Source organism: Erpetoichthys calabaricus, chromosome 1 (assembly GCF_900747795.2).
Source record: "Erpetoichthys calabaricus chromosome 1, fErpCal1.3, whole genome shotgun sequence".
Classification (NCBI taxonomy): domain Eukaryota; kingdom Metazoa; phylum Chordata; class Cladistia; order Polypteriformes; family Polypteridae; genus Erpetoichthys; species Erpetoichthys calabaricus.
In genome coordinates this window covers 54,843,555-54,861,103 of record NC_041394.2, presented here as the reverse complement: position 1 = coordinate 54,861,103, position 17,549 = coordinate 54,843,555, and the positions used below count along the sequence as shown (strand labels likewise).

The 17,549-nt window shown below is 39.2% G+C and overlaps 1 protein-coding gene across 3 annotated transcripts in view; it reads left to right on the top strand.

Annotated features, from left to right (window-relative positions):
* Nucleotides 1–17,549, top strand: part of rnf122 (ring finger protein 122) — a 122,719-nt gene that overhangs the window by 46,681 nt on the left and 58,489 nt on the right. The window contains exon 2 of one of the 3 annotated variants that reach the window (XM_051928436.1): nt 7,322–7,459. The exons of the other annotated variants lie outside the window; for them this stretch is intronic. The gene's annotated coding sequence lies outside the window, so the exon portion shown is untranslated. The remainder of the gene's footprint in view (nt 1–7,321; nt 7,460–17,549) is intronic. 3 annotated transcript variants of the gene reach the window in all.

Genomic DNA, 17,549 nt, shown 5'->3' with positions numbered 1-17,549 from the left:
CCTGTTCAACCGGTGTCAGAGCTTGGTCCACATTGCCGGCAGTAAGTCGAACCCGTTTCCAGTGAGAGTTGGACTCTGCCAGGGCTGCCCTTTGTCTCTGATTCTGTTCATAATTTTTATGAACATAATTTCTAGGCACAGCCAGGGTGTTGGTGGGCTCAGGATTGGGTCACTGCTTTTTGCAGATGATGTTGTCCTGTTTGCTTCATCAGGCCGTGATCTTCAGCTCTCACTGGATCGGTTCACAGCCGAATGTGAAGCAGCTGGGATGGGAACCATGGTCCTCAGCCAGAAAAGGGTGGAGTGCCCTCTCAGGGTTTGGAGCGAGATCCTGCCCCAAGTGCAGGAGTTCAAGTATCTCAGGGTCTTGTTCACAAGTAAGGGAAAAATGGAGAGGGAGATCGACAGGCGGATCAGTGCGGCATCCACAGTGATGAGGGCTCTGCATCGGTCTGTCGTGGTGAAAAAGGAGCTGAGCCGTAAGGCAAAGCTCTCAATTTACCGGTCGATCTACGTTCCTACCCTCACCTATGGTCATGAGCTATGGGTAGTGACTGAAAGAACAAGATTGCGAATACAAGTGGCTGAAATGAGTTTCCTCCGCAGGATGTCTGGGCTCTCCCTTAAAGATAGGGTGAGAAGCTTGGTCATCCGGGAGGAGCTCAAGTAGAGCCGCTGCTCCTCTGCATCGAGAGGAGTCAGATGAGGTGGCTTGGGCATCTGATCAGGATGCCTCCCGAACACCTCCCTGGTGAGGTGTTCCGGGCACGTCTAACCGGGAGGAGCCCCCGGGGAAAACCCAGGACATGCTGGAGGGACTGTCTCTCGGCTGGCCTGGGAACACCTTGGGATTCTTCCAGAAGAGCTAGAAGAAGTGGCCAGGGAGAGGGAAGTCTGGGCATCTCTGCTCAAGCTGCTGCCCCCGCGACCCGACCTCGGATAAGCGGAAGAGGATAGATGAATGGATATTTAGCAAGTAAACAAACATCCTTTTCTGTGTTAAATGTTTGCTTTCTTGCATCCTGTTTTATATGTCAATGTACTATATATATTCAGTTATCATATTTCTATAATCCTTGTGTTTATCAATAAATTCTGTCATTTTATTTCTTAAAACGAGTGTGCCTCAGTACGTTGATAGATGTCTAAAGGTCAGATACCACCTCCTACAGAGAAAGGTAAGGAAAATAAAGTAGGATCCTTACCAAATTATTTAATTCATTACCAGCATTGCCAGTATCAAAACTGATCATTAATTACCTGGGTTAGAAATTTATTGTTAGAAACAATAAATAGTGAATTGGCCTTAAGGATGCATAATGAATGATTCTAAAGGTTCAGTGGGAATCGGAACCAAAACCTTTTTAAGCAGAATATAGTTTGAGATAGAAGTAAAAATAAGAATAGAAATACCAAATTTGTCAGTGCATCATTTAAAAATGATTTTAAGGAACTTCCATATTTATTTAGCTTTACATAACTATGAAGGCATTAGAGTATCATGAAAGTGATATTGCTGCCTAACTGCACTTGGACCTCAGTTCAGTTCCCAACTTGAAAAAACTTTCTTTGACTTTCCTTCCATATTTCATTATAAACTATCTTTATTGTACCATATTGCAATACGAGTCTTTCTTTTTCCAATAAAAAATTAAAAAGTGAAACTGCAATTAAACAATATCATCTATTGATCTACAAAAGTGTGCAAAATGTAGAAAGTGTTTAATATTTGGTCTGGGTTTAATAGGTAGCAGTCAGGCAAATGGAGTTTCTCAGTTAGTTGTGACATGTACAACATAGAGGGAGAGAAATCATTTTTGAGTCTTCTAGCTTGTGTTACCTACGAGACCACAAACGTGAGAACAGTTTGTGCAATATGGCACAGGCCTTATCATTGTATCATTATCTCAGGAGCTGCTGGTAATTCAGACATACGTTTTATGATATTTGGGCAGATGCCAACATTCTCTTTGTCCTGCATGTTAGTGTTACATGGTGATTCTTTGATGCAAGGAGCTTTTCTATGGTGCACTGATAAAAATTCAAGGTCTTTTGTGTGTGACAACTAGCTCTACTATAAACTGGTCTTCCACCTCACAAGCTTCTGATCTTCTTCTGACATGATTTCAGTTTCATTTTAGACACATATTAAGTATCTTTCTTTTACTCTTTCTTTCAGTATTTATGGTTATATCCGACGGTGCAATATGGCTATGTACTTTTTTGTTACTGTTTTGTACTTGGAAATCTGTCTAAGTGTCCTGAGTCTGTCTTTAATAAAGAGTGTTACGAAATAATAAACTGAATTGAATACTGTTCACTCCGTGGGTTCAATAAATTATGAAAATGAGAAGGCAATTAATAAAAAACATCTCAATATAAAAAAGGGGTTACTTATGGAGTTGATCAATTAGTAGAAAGTAAGCCCAATAGGAAAGGATAGTGCTGGAGAAAAAAGGGCTAGCTTTGTACAAGTTTTTTTCTTTCTTTTTTGTTCAGTGATTTAAAGTTACATTAAAAAAGAAGACACTGAAATATTTATTCTGCCACTTTATAATCTGGGCTAATGGAAGTTATATGGCAGATCCTGGAAAATGGGTCATTTCATATGCACTGTGGACCTGTCAGCCATCCTGTAAGAGAGGAGCAGAGCTAGTGCTAAATTGAAGGCACTTGTGTATCCTAAAACCATTTTAATACAAGCCTGTCAAAGTTGTGAATGTTGTACATGCTTGATTTGGGTGGAGGCTTCCTATAGTAACCATCCATGTTCTAGTCTGCTTGCTCAATTTACAGTAGTGGGGAGCCAGCACCTATAAGATCAAAATGGCTGAAAAAGCAGGGACCAACTCCGGACAGACACGGCCAACTTACAGTCACCAAATTGAGCTGGCATGCATGCCTTTATTGTATGATTGTTTTACTTAACATATACTGTACGACAGGCTTTTAAACATGAACTGTGTGTAACACTAAGTGGCAGTACTCGGGTAAGAACTAGACCATTGTTGAAAGAGAAGTAGAGAGGCAGAAGTGACAAGAAGTGTAGCTGATAGGCCACAACCTTTCAGTCCCAACCGCTGAGTACAACAGTGGTACCCAAAGAGTTGTATCAGAATGAAAGACTAGTCATATGCTGCTCTGGATTTTATATAGTAGTTGATGATCCAGATCGCTTCCATTGCTGTTTTGGAAAAACAAGAAGGAGAAGTTAAACTGAACTAAGGAATGCAAACACTGGACAAATTGAAAGATAATGTCTGCCCTTTTCTGATGATACACAGTGATGGGAGGACCAGTATATAGAAAATATTCCATGGATCTATCAACTATGTACAGTTATGGCGCACATTGTGCCCCTTGATAATGAATAGAGCAATATCACAGGATATCTGAACATCGGTGTTGCTCAAGACCCACCCTTCATGCTGGCAGTGTACCCATTTGCAAATGGGCTTTTCCAGCATGATAAAGATCCATGAAGCTGGGCTAGGAATATCCTGGAATTCTATGACCTCCCAAATCATCACAGCTGCATTCATTACTAGCTAATAACTGTTATAATAAGTTTGTTATAATATTAAGTTTAATGTCACTGTCTCTGTGCAGATATTTTAAACTCTGTTTTGCTTTTCTTTGTACATGCATAGCTGAGCCAGATTTAGTACAAAGGGGCTCAGCATTTAGAATAGGACTAGATAGCCAAAGACAGCTGGAAGAATGTATAGTCAGCCTAAAGACAGAAGAGTATACATCTGTCCTCTGTCAGCACAAAATCTTCTTTCCTTGTTTGCAAGTAGGCATTGTACTATTCCTGTATTTTTGGAGGTGGGGTTGAGTCTTTTCCTGTCCTTGTTTGGAGACCAGAGAGAAAGCCTGCACATGGAGAAACCAGTATATAAGGCTTAGACTGCTGCCAAGACACTTTGAAGCCTGTGGACGGACGAACCACTCATTCGTCCTGAAAAACCTTTCAGCGCAGCGACGGAAAATGGCAGACTGTATACATCAAGTTCCCAGCTTGATAATTGTCATGCTATGGCTTCCTCCGTCTGTAATGCAGCGTAAAGTCGTTAGTAAAGAAAGCTAAGGTATATCTTTTTCTCTCATGTGATTATTCACCGCCGTACCACTATGGGAGGGATATCGCCTTTTAATATCATATCTCTATATTTTTCGGTTACTTAAAACGCCGCAATTTCAAAAGAACACATTTCCGGAGAGCTAATGCTTCCTAAGGAAATAATAACAAGCATGAAATATTAGAATATTTGAAAAGTTATGACGAGAAGAGGTCATTCAGCCAAAAAAGCTTGTCAAACTTATTCACCTTGATTGTCCAAAATAAATTTAAGTCAAGATTTGAAGGACCCTAAAGTCCTACTCTTCATAATACTACTTGGTAATTTATTCCATGAGTCTGTGGTTCTTTGTGTGAAGAAACACTTTTTAAATATTTGTGACAAAAATCTGCCCTTTTCAAGTTTCCAGCTGTGTCCCTGTGATCTTGTGAAATGTATGTAAAGGAAGAAATGGTATCTGTTGTACTAATTCCTCTTATTTTTAAAAACTTTAATCATGTCTCCTCTTTATCTCTTTGTGTGGAAACTGAAAAGGTTAATCTTCTTCAGTCTCTCCTCATAGCTCATACCTTTTACTCCCAGAATCAGCCTAGTTGCTTTTCTCTGGACTTTTGTGTCGCGACTATGCCTTTTTCGTAATAATGGAGACCAAAAATGAGAACACTGTACTCCAGGTGAGGGCTTACTAGTGTGTTAACCTCCCTTGGCTTACACTCCACACCTCATGATATATAACCAAATAACATCTGTTTATATTTCTTGATCACTTCTGTACAACATGTGGATATAGACAGTAAAGAGTCCACAATGACTCCAGGGTCCTTCTCATAAGGTGCACTTTCAAGTTTCAGACCTCCCAATTTGTATTCATATCTAACATTTTTACTTCCCACTTGTTATATTTAACGTTTACTTGCATTAAATTTCATTTGTTTCAGATCTGCTCAAGCCTAGATGCTTTCCAAGTCCCTTTAACCTGCATCACAGTGGAGAGTAAAACAAAACTACAACCTGCAATCAGGTCAAGGAAAATAAACCTCTGGGACCAGGCCTCTAATCATGAATGTGGAATATTAATTAGGAATAAGTAAAAAGAAAAGATGCCTGTGACCCTGTGTTAGGATATAGCGGGTTGGAAAATGACTGACTGACTGACTAAAAATGAAAATATACCATTTGCAGTAATGCTCAAAAGAGCACACCCTGAAAGAGCTGACAATAGTTACTTTTCACTCTAACTAACAAGTCAGCCATTTATAAATCATCATGTATCAAGACATTCTTTAAACCCCAAAGAATACAGTGAGTCTTTTCTATGACACCAGTTTCTAGTTGTATGGAATTTTATTGTTTCAAAAAAATAGTATTACTCTTTATATGGAACACTTTGACCATCCATTTGTTTTCTTCTAAGGCATTTACAAACTGATAAATTTGTTACAGTACATAATAAATTGGTGTCCTAGTTGGCTGTAGGTTTGATGGGAAGAAAGGAGCAAAGGAAAGAGACAGGGCTGAGCAAGGCCCAAGGAAAGGATGAAAAGCCTGCAGTGGTAGTGCAGACATGTCAGTGCAGCTAAAAGCACAACACAAGGGGACAGTGAGCGTCATAAGGGCAGGAGCAGGTACAGCAGTGAAGGGAAAAGTGAGAAAGAGATACTCATGGGGGGAAAACAGCAATGTTACCATAGAGCAGTGCTGCTTAAGTGGATAGGATGGCTGATTTATACTCACTCCATCAAGAAAACATGACAGTATATAACTTGATATGGCTTTCCAGTATCCTCCATTCGTACAGTCTAGCATTTTCATACTGTGAATGCTCGAGCTGTGAAGGATGGACATCCAGTTCTTTTTTTATAAAGTTGTCCTTGTGCTGTCTTTGAGATGTCACGGGAATCAAGAGTAACTAGAGAAAACCTGTGTTGCCAAGAAGGAGAATTGAAAACTCGACACAGAGAATTTTTGGGTCAGTGAACCCAGTTCATGGAAGATGTGGGGTAGAATCATTAATCGGTATGCCACTTTTGCAGCATTTGTAGGAAAATAAAAATTACAAAATATGTTTTCCGAGATTACAGGGCCGGTTTAAAATGGAGCCTATCCCAGCATTATGAATCAAATGTGGATAGGAATGCCAGTCCCTGATATTACTGAGCCTATGGATAGCCTTCAGTCGGCTTATCCTGCACATCTTTGGACAGCAGGAGGAAGTTGGAATACCTGGAGACATGTGGTGGTGGACATAGGTAGAACATACAAACCCAGCCCTTGTGTTGGCTGGAATATGAACCATGTGGAGCAGTGAAGCTGTAGGACTAATCAGCATGCCAACATAAAATGGTGTGTTTTTTTAGGTTTGATCTGATTTTTAAACTCTAACACATTATGCAGTACTGTGGCCAAACTTTCAGTACTATATATTATTTATTTATCTGCGTTCTTTATAGGGCAATGTTTTGGAGCTCTGCCCAGACACTGTAAAGATAGAGACATTATTTACTGTTTTTGTTGAACGTCAGAGCTGATTCCTGTGTTGTGCCTTATGCTGCTTCAATATGCTTTGGCCCCTGTCTCCCTGAACTTGCAGTAGGATGGATGTTGCTGTTGAACTTTTTATTAACACTGTCACGTTTCTCCATGGTAAGAAAAGAAGTCTGATGAATGTGTAAAATTAAAGAGTTGAAAATGAGGTGAAGGGAGACTTTGACCTGCTAAGTGAAGCTGCTGAGATTCAATCATGCGTGTGGTGTGTGATTTACAAAATTCAATTTATTTTTCACATTCTTTTTATTTTAACACTTTAACCACAGTGCACTGACAATCGTGGGTATACTCTATTCTCCATCATCTGTAAGTGGTATTAAAATAAATATAAAAATGACCACAAAAACTATAGCCCGTGTGAAGCATTGTGTTTCATTTTCTCTCAATCTCTGTCTTTCTGAACTTTATCACAATTTATTTTTATCACATTTGCTGGCTTTTTCAGTAAAAAATAACCTCAGACCTCATCACAACCTTTCAGTGTGGCATCTTGTCATTTCTCATCTTTTTTTTTTCTTTTTTTTAAACCTCTGTTGATTGGGGGTTGATAAAAAAGATGACAGCCATTCACACTGAAATTTACAAGTTCAGATTTTGTGAATCTGCCTTTGCTGTCTTGCTGCTCAGACCTGACTCTGAAGTGGTCTCCTTCCGCCTCAGCCTCCTGTTTTGTCTTTTTCATCTCTTTTCAGCTGTGAGACATCTTCATAATCTACGAACTGTTCTCTGAAAAGGAAACCTCTTTCCTGTGCCAGGCGATTGTGAGGAGAGATAAGAGGTTGAACAGGGGCTGAGCTGCAGAACTGCCTGGCAGGAGTGGCGGCACCTGGGTATAAAACTACCATCTGATGTGGCTTTGAAGGGCAGTTTGTATTAATGGGCTGCTGCTGATTTGTAATGAAGCTCCAGACCCACTTTAGAATAAATTATTTAAATTTACATAATTATGTGTAGCTTAACATGCAATGTGAGGCAGCTCCTGATTAGTTAGCTTCTAACCACCACCATTCTACTCTTTATTATTCTTTTTGCTTGGCGAAACAAGTAAACTTGACAGTGTATATGATGGAGTGTTCACTTTTTTATATGATCAATTAAATCATCACTATCTTTGATATCTAATATCTTTGATATTTAGCCATCAGTCGCATTAACTGCATTAATATTAGTTTGAAATAACCGCACAAATCCTTCTATCTTATCATTCTCAAGCCCACTGAATCTTGTTCAGGGTTTAAATAATTTCACCACCATTCACTCTTTAGAGATCAATTTAAACCTGGAAGAGCATGCAGATTCTACATAGAAGAAGGTCCAGCCAAGAATCCTGAGTGGCAGTATTGGTACACGAACCAAAATTGGAGGTGATAAACAGATTTTGTTTATTGAGCCTTTGCCTTTGATATTTCCGATGCTGTTTTCCTACTAGCTTTATAGGCTGGTGACACCTGCTTCCCCTCCATGGAACGCTAATCTAAACTAGCAGTGTTCCATTAAATTCAGCTATCACTGTTCCCATTGTGTTGGGCTCCAGACACACCAAAATGGTGTTAGGACTATGTGGAAAGCAAACAGAGTACCAAAATACCCTAGAAATTCCCTCTATGGAGGTGGTGGCGGTATGGGGCGCTTGGGACCATAAAACCCTGGCTAGTTAAGAGACAGAAAACATGGAATCTTTATACATAAAACATTTATTTCACAATAAAATGCTCTTCTTAACAAAAAGCTACATGGCACAAGAAAGACATAGCAGAAGATGGCAGATGGGCAATCTCAAAACAAACAAGTTCCAATACAAAAATCCAAAAAATTATTAAAAAATAGAGCACAGAGGTCAAAACCTAGGAAATCAATAGTCAAAATGGAGCAATAAATCACCAAAGACCTCACCAACTCCAGCATATTCAATAAACAGCAAGGGGCTGCTTGTTTTCCCACCTTTATAGTGCTGACTGCAGCCACTTGACGGTGATAGGCAGGTGACCTCGCCTCTTGGGGAACCACCAACAAGAAACCCAGAACATAGCAGAAAATTCATAGATACATACAAACTAAATGATCGACAATATTAACATAAACAAAACAATCCAGCATGAACAAAAAAGATATAAAAAAGGAATTTGAACCCCAGCCAGGGGAGGAAACCTGGCTAAAGCATAAGACATTGCAGAAGTCCAGGTATAATCTTTGCTGTGCAATTTTTGTACATGTAACTGAGAAAACAAAGGAAACAACTATATCTATATATCTATCTATATATATATATATATATATAAGGAATATAAATGGTATGAAATTAATTAAGCAATTGTCATTCCATTATTCAAAAAGTCATGTATAAAAATGCTGGACTGACCCAGTATTCACATTGCCTGCCATGAATCAAAGAAGTGACTTCTGTGGTTTTGAAAGCAGGTTGAGGCAAACTTGGAGACTGCTCAACGTCATGTTGTTTTAGGAAGAACAATGGATAAGATGATGTTGGTGTGGCAGTGGGTGGGAAAGATATTGTCAGAACCAACTGCAGATTAAAATGGAGATTTCTTCATCATGAGGTTTATGAATTGATGCAATATACAAAACAAAGCAATAGCCACCTCCAAAATGTCAATATATCATATTTAGGAATGGTTTGCCATCCCCCCAGCACAGTAACAGACAAAAAGCAATGGAATCCTAGCAGCTTTCCTGTCTGTTTATCCAGCCTGATCTGAATATCTTTGAAATGCTGGAGAACAACATTAAATTTAAACGTATTGTTAAGTGGAAGTAGTTCAATGAAATTGACTTGTACTTCACTTCCACGGATGGGTTGCAGTAGCATAAGTACAGAGACCGACTATAAATACAGCAAATTATTTTAAAATGAACACCAATTGGTATATACAACAAATACTGCAGTTCTCTGTGCAGTTGGTCATTGAGTAGCCTGAGGGTAAAAACTGTCCCTCAGTTTAGTTGTGTGAGGGCTAATGGTCCTGCACCATTTTCCAAAAGGGAGCAGAGAGGAAAGTGATACTCAGGATAAGGTCTTTAATTCTTACTGTGTACTTATCTGAAGATGCATGTGTTAAAAAAATGCCCTGGACAGAAGATACATTTGTGCTGAGGACCAGGCTGCGATTAGACCCAATTTTTGTGAGTATATTAAGTAGCACTGCTAACCATTATGCTTCTCAACAAATAGGTACACATCCATAAATATCCATCTCCCAGACACATAAGCTAAGTACAATATTTTATCTGGTGAGTTGTAGCCATTACAATGCTGCTGTTTTGCTTTCTACTGTTGCAATAGGTTCAAATAATTTATCCCAGAGATTTCAGTTCTTCCTTTTTTTGACTTTCAGTTCACTTGCTTATTAAGATTTTTTCCACCTCAGTTGTTTCCAAATAGCTTATTAAGTATCCAGTTAACAATAAGCGGGCGCAGGTGCTAATAACAGAGGGGAGGCTAATTCAGTGTCATTGGCACCTGTGTGTCCTCGTTCTCAAGTGGCTGCTTAAAAATATTCAGAAATAGGATAGCAAATTCTGAACAAATGCTTAAGAACAAATGCCTTTCTGCATATAAAAAGGCAATCTCCCATTTATGAAATAATTCCTAGTGAAGGACTGTCTGGCTCTTCTATCAGAAACAAACTAACTGATTACAATATGCACCTCATTCAAAATTCAGATTTTCTCAGCTAGTAAGAAATAAGTTTGATCAATAAGTGTTTTCATTTGATGTAGCACCTTTACAAACTTATATACAGCAAGATGTTTAGGCTGAGAGGGCACCGACAGTTACTCAGTGAATCAGTTGTGATGGATGGATCTGTAATCTTGTGGTTTCCATAATTGCTTGGCCACATCAGCCACAGGTGGTGAACCTCCAGACTGGGTTTGGAAACAAGCAACAGTCGGGAAGTGGTTAATCTCTCCATTTTGGGATAATTATGAGCAAATCCCAGTGGTTTTCAATTTCAGTCCTTGGGGAACTCCATGGCTGCAGGTTTTAATTACAGACAATTTCACAATCAGTGCATCATTTTTGCTTTTAATTGACCTCATTGTTTAGTTATGTGGAAAAGAAATATTTAGAAGAAATTTTAAAAATGTGTGTGTCATTGCCAAAGCAGTAAGTGCTTACATATCTTTTCGGGTCTTGTTCAAAAAGCAGACTCCATTATAAACCAGGGTTCAACTTTAAGATTAGGCACCCTTACACTATTTTAAGATTAGGCACCTCATCTAAATTTTAAGATTAGGTGTACCTGGTCTTACCCCCACAAGCCTTAAGTTCAGGGTTTGTAGTAGGGGTAGGCCAGTCTAAGACAAACAACAGTAAGGACAATTTTAAGATTAGGTGTCCGCTTTTTGAACAAGACCCACCTTTTCTAGTTTTCTGTTTAATTTACCATTTTCTGTGGAATTTGCTCCCTTTTTTTATCCAAATGCTGATGATGATCAATGAGCAATTCTGGCACAAGTGTGAAAAGCATTGAAGTTTAAGGAGGGCAATTACTTCACTGCCATTTTCACTTGTCTTCTTATTATGAAACATTTTTTACAAATGATCAGACAAGTGAGGCGGCACGGTGGCGCAGCAGTAGCGCTGCTGCCTCACAGCTAGGAGACCTGGGTTCACTTCCCAGGTCCTCCCTGGGGGTTTCCTCTGGGTGCTCCAGTTTCCTCCCACAGTCCAAAGACATGCAGGTTAGGTGCATTGGTGATCCTAAATTGTCCCTAGTGTGGGTGTGTGTGTGCCCTGCGGTGGACTGGCGCCCTGCCCGGGGTTTGTTTCCTGCCTTGCGCCCTGTGTTGGCTGGGATTGGCTCCAGCAGACCCCCATGACCCTGTAGTTAGGATATAGCAGGTTGGATAATGGATGGATGGATCAAACAAGTGAATATGGCACTGTTGAAACTGCTCTCCTTTAACTTTCAGTGTTGTCGGCTTTTGGATATAAGTAATAAGTATAAAAACTGTGGAAAAAGAAGCCTAAGCATTCAGAGCTTTGGCAAAATACAAATATTTTGGAATTTCTTAGAATAAGAGAATGTACAGGATATCTCACCAAACAATTTAAAAGTAAGAATGATACACCGATTGTGAAATTGGTTGGAGTAAAAATCTTCACAGGGGCCCTGGGACTGAACAGGAGAACCACTGAAGTAACCAGATGAGTTTGATGGGTAAAATGGTCTTTGGTTTGTAATTTTCTATGTGAGTGGATGAAAAAATGAGAGGCTGATTGGGTATTTTAGTGAAAAACATCTTCTTGCATAATCCTCAATCATGCTGGCTCACTTTTTGGAAGAATGTTTGATCTGAAATATACTGTACATGCCTGTATCTGTCAGTTGCTTGTGGCTCTATGCTAGAACTTTATGATGTCCGAGTGCTGTGGTTGTGTATTTTTTTTTTTTTTTTTGTGCTGGGTATTTTATTAGGGCTTGTGCTTGCCTGGTATTCAAGTACAATACTGTTTTATTACTTTATTACACACCTGATTTTCAGGTGCTGTTTAGTGAGGCATATTTACAGCTTAGTGATATTTTGTTATTACCAAATAGCGCCCTTTCATTTCTTTGCTCAACTATCTTGTAAATGAATGAGAATCTGAAATGTGCCACGTAATTAATTAAGACAAGCAGGAGACAGTGAAGGGCGGATATTGACTCCTAAAGTTCCTATTTTAATACTAACAAGCCTTTCATAAAAATGGTAAGATAAGCAAGCATTTGTCACCTGGGCAATGAACATTTAGAACAATAAAACAATCTAGATGAGAACAGGCCATTCAGCCCAACAAAGCCCCAGTCCTATCCACTTAATTCTTTAAAAAAAAAAACATCAAGTCTAGTTTTGAAAGTCCCCAAAGTCATACTGTCTACCACACTACTTGGTAGCTTCTTCCAAGTGTCTGTAGTTCTCTATGTAAAGAAAAACTTCCTAATATTTCTGTGAAATTTACCCTTAAGAAGTTTCCAGCTATGTCTCCATGTTCTTGATGAACTTATTTTAAAATAACATCTTGATCCACTGTACTAATTCCCTTCATAATTTTAAACACTTCAGACATGTCTCCTCTTAATCTTCTTTTGTTTAAACTGAAAAGGCTCATCTCTTTTAATCTGTCTCCATAATTCATCACCTGTAGTGAGCATAGTTGCTCTTCTCTGGACCTTTTCTAGTGCTGCTATGTGATTTTTGTAGCTTAGAGACCAAAACTGCACACAGTACTTCAGATGAGGCCTTGCCACTGCATTTTGAAGCTTGAACATAACCTCCTTGGACTTGTACTCTACACACCATGCTTTGTAAACTTAACCTTCTGTTAGCCTTCTTAATGGCTATCTGAACACTGTGTGGAAGTTGATAGCATAGAGTCCACTATGACTCCTAAATCCTTCTCATAAGGTGTACTCACTATTTTCAGACCTCCCATTGTGTATTCAAACCTAACATTTTTACTTCCTATGTGTAATACTTTACATTTATTGACATTAAACTTAATCTGCCACAAACCAGTCCAAGCCTGTGTGCTGTCCAAGTACCTCTGTAATGATTTAACAGATTATTGCTAATCTACCTATCTTGGTATTGTCTGCAAACTTAACCAACTTGTTACTTATATTCCTATCCAAATCATTTATATATTTATATAAAATGCTCAAAAAAATTAAAGGAACACTTTGAAAACACATCAGATCTCAATGGGAAAAAAATCATGCTAGATATCAATAGTGATATACTGTAGACTGGGTAATGTTAGGAACGAAAGGATGCCACATCGTTTGATGGAAATGAAAATTACCAACCTACAGAGGGCTGAATTCAAAGACAGAAAATCAAAGTGAAAAAATGATGCGGTAGCCTAGTCCATTTTGCGGAAAATTCATTGCAGCAACTCAAAATCGTACTCAGTAGTTTGTATGGCCCCCACATGCTTGTATGCATGCCTGACAACGTCTGGGCATGCTCCAAATGTGTCCTGGGGGATCTCCTCCCAGATCTGTCAGTGGCCTCCACCTATTAAACCATTTCTGTTTTGGGGGTCTGCGGTGGGCTGGCGCCCTGCCCGGGGTTTGTACCTGCTTTGCGCCCTGTGTTGGCTGGGATTGGCTCCAGCAGACCCCCGTGACCCTGTGTTAGGATGTATCGGGTTGGATACTGACTGACTGTTTTGGGGGTTGTCTCATTGTTGCCCCTCTACTGCACATGTTGTTAATTTAATTGACACCAAAGCATCTGAAACTGATTAACAACCTTCTCTGCTACTTAACTGACCAGATCAATAGCCCAGAAGTCTCATTGACTTTATGCTATACTCTGATTAAAAAGTGTTCCTTTAATTTTTTTTTTTAATAGTATATTTTGCTTCTGCTTAGGAAAAGGCTGACTCATAAAATTCTAAATATGTGATTTTCCTGAATTATATTTTAATCCTTGATTTAGGGAAAAATATATTTTATTAATTTTTTAAATCAATAAGAGAATCTTATTATCTAGAAATGCTGCATATATGGGTGGGGTTGAGACTTACAGGACACAAGATATTGTTACTCAGGTGAGAATGTTACAACTCTGTGATATCCAAATACTTATAAAATAAATAAATACATAACTTAATTTAATAAAATTATGTATTTATTAGTTTAAAACAGTAAATAAAAATGAATGCAATGGTGCTATTAATATGCTTTCTTAGAAGCCCTATTTCACTTTAAATGCTAAAGATTTCTTTGTCTTTTTAAGTGAAGATCAACACTGAGCTGTTTTTCTATGTCACCAGATGAAGACTAGAAATAATTGTGTTTGTATCTCTAACAGCCACAGGCAGCAGTTTGATGCAAGCAGAAAATTTAAAAAGACAAACATATTTAAATGTTGTGTCCTCCATTCATTACAGCTGTGTCCAGGTTTAAATAGCTCAAAGCTACTTAAAAAATCAACACACAAACCTCAGTGGACAGTTAAATGACTGAGTAGACAGAGGATGGTTTGGTGCTCTCTTAGAGCAGGGGTTCTTTTACTTTATAATCTAAGGACCCAAATAAGAAAATCGGTACCACATCGGGACCCAAGAAGAGGATTATTACTATTATTACAGCAGAGCAATGTATACTGTAGACAAATAACAATGGCCAGATTTAAAAAAAAAAAAACAACAAAAAACAGTAAAGGCTTTTGTTTCCATTCATGCATGTCTCTTACATGAATACTACCTTCTTCTTCTTCTTTCGGCTGCTCCCGTTAGGGGTTGCCACAGAGGATCATCTTCTTCCGTATCTTTCTGTCCTCTGCATCTTGTTCTGTTACACCCATCACCTGCATGTCCTCTCTCACCACATCCATAAACCTTCTCTTAGGCCTTCTTCTTTTCCTCTTGCCTGGCAGCTCTATCCTTAGCATCCTTCTCCCAATATACCCAGCATCTCTCCTCTGCACATGTCCAAACCAACGCAATCTCGCCTCTCTGACTTTGTCTCCCAACCGTCCAACTTGAGTTGACCCTCTAATGTACTCATTTCTAATCCTGTCCATCCTTGTCACACTCAGTGCAAATCTTAGCATCTTTAACTCTGCTACCTCCAGCTCTGTCTCCTGCTTTCTGGTCAGTGCCACCGTTTCCAACACACATAACATAGCTGGTCTCACTACCGTCCTGTAGACCTTCCCTTTCACTCTTGCTGATATCTGTCTGTCTCAAATCACTCCTGACACTCTTCTCCACCCATTCCACCCTGCCTGCACTCTTTTTCACCTCTCTTCCACAATCCCCATTACTCTTGTACTGTTGATCCCAAGTATTTAAACATCTTCACCAACTCTACTCCCTGCATCCTCACCATTCCACTGACCTCCCTCTCATTTACACACATTTATTCTGTCTTGTTCCTACTGACCTTCATTCCTCTCCTCTCTAGAGCATATCTCCACTTCTCCAGGGTTTCCTCAGCCTGCTCCCTATTCTCGCTACAGATCACAATGTCATCAGCAAACATCATAGTCCACAGGGACTCCTGTCTAATCTCGTCTGTCAACCTGTCCATCACCATTGCAAATAAGAAAGGGCTCAGAGCCAATCCCTGATGTATTCCCACCTCCAACTTGCATCCGTCGCTCCTACCACAGACCTCACCACTGTCACACTTCCCTCGTACATATCCTGTACAACTCTTACGTACTTTTCTACCACTTCCAACTTCATCATACAATACCACAGCTCCTGTCGAGGCACCCTGTCATATGCTTTCTCCAGGTCCACAAAGACACAATGCAACTCCTTCTGGCCTTCTCTAAACTTCTCCATCAACACCCTCAGAGCAAACATTGCATCTGTGTGCTCTTTCTTGGCATGAAACCATACTGCTGCTCACTAATCATCACCTCACTTCTTAACCTAGCTTCCACTACTCTTTCCCATAACTTCATGCTGTGGCTCATCAATTTACTACAGTCCTGCACATCCCCCTTATTCTTAAATATCGCCACCAGTACACTTCTTCTCCACTCCTCAGGCATCCTCTCGCTTTCCAAGATTCCATTAAACAATCTGGTTAAAAACTCCACTGCCATCTCCCCTAAGCACCTCCATGCTGCCACAGGTATGTCATCTGGACCAACGGTATTCTTACATGAATACTACCAAAAGTGAAAAATCAAAAGCAAATGTATTGTTAATAAAACTAATTAAATCAAGGAAATTTATTTCTGAGGTATACCACTGTCAAAGTAAATGATTAGTGTAAGCATTAGTAATCTTGAGGGAAATAACAGCACGAGGATATTGTGATTTTTGAAAAATACTTTGAACTTAGTCACTTGGCTTAGGACACCGGAGAGCAATGACATGTTGTGTGTCTCTCTTTGCAGACATCCGAATTTTACTGAGTTAGATAAGTAAAGGAGTCAAAAATTAATTTAACAGTGTAGTTTATTTACACTGTCGTAAATAGCATCACTTTTTAAAAGCATTTTTTTAAAATAAGTGCCACAATTAATAATACCTTCCCCTAACTGTGTTTGCAAATTCTTCAGCATATCAATATCACATATTAATTTAAATGCAAAAAAGCAGAGTCATGTATTTTTATTTTATATGAGTGACACGCATCATTGTTGATAAAGAATTTGGCAAATTGTCTGGTCTGAAATGTTCAATCCTATAGACTGAATGCTGAGGGCTCCAATTTTCAGCCTGTCTCGCCCTTTGCAATATTCTCTGGTGTTCTTACAGTGTTTTCTAGTGTTATGGCACCTTTATTACAAATTTGGATTCAGCATAGGGCATAATAGGTTTTCATGGCCTCTGAAAGTGCATTTAGCGTACAACACTGCCACAGTACTATATACAGTATACTCCCAACCTATTAACTAACCCTCCACAACACCATAAAAACATCACATCCTTATTCCACCTCTTTTATTTTTTTTCCATCTAGTGCTGTGGCCCCTTCACCTCAAAAGCCTGTCTCCTGTCTATGTCGTTCTCTTTTATCTTCCCGTTCATTGTACATGGCTTTGCTAATGGTCATCTCAGTTTGTTTCACAGGTTGTGAGAGGGGTGGCATTGTTGTTGTGGGGAATATTTAGTGTATTTTCCTATTATAGAAGCTGAAACTGTCTGTGATGCACCAATGGTGTTGTTTATAGGCTTCATCTCGAGTTGCATATTACCACAATAAATAGTACAATAAATAGAGGGCAGTATATCACATTCACAATGGAATTCACACTTGGACTAACTCAGCTAATTTTACTACACAATTATGTGGTGATCCATCACAAACATGTCTGCAACCCAGTTTGGGTCCCATCCTATCCTTTAAGAAACTGTTTTAGAGAAATAACAATTAATGACAAACATGCAACTGTTGCTATAGTATCCCCTCTCACAATTAGTGCCTGAAATGAAGTAGAGCC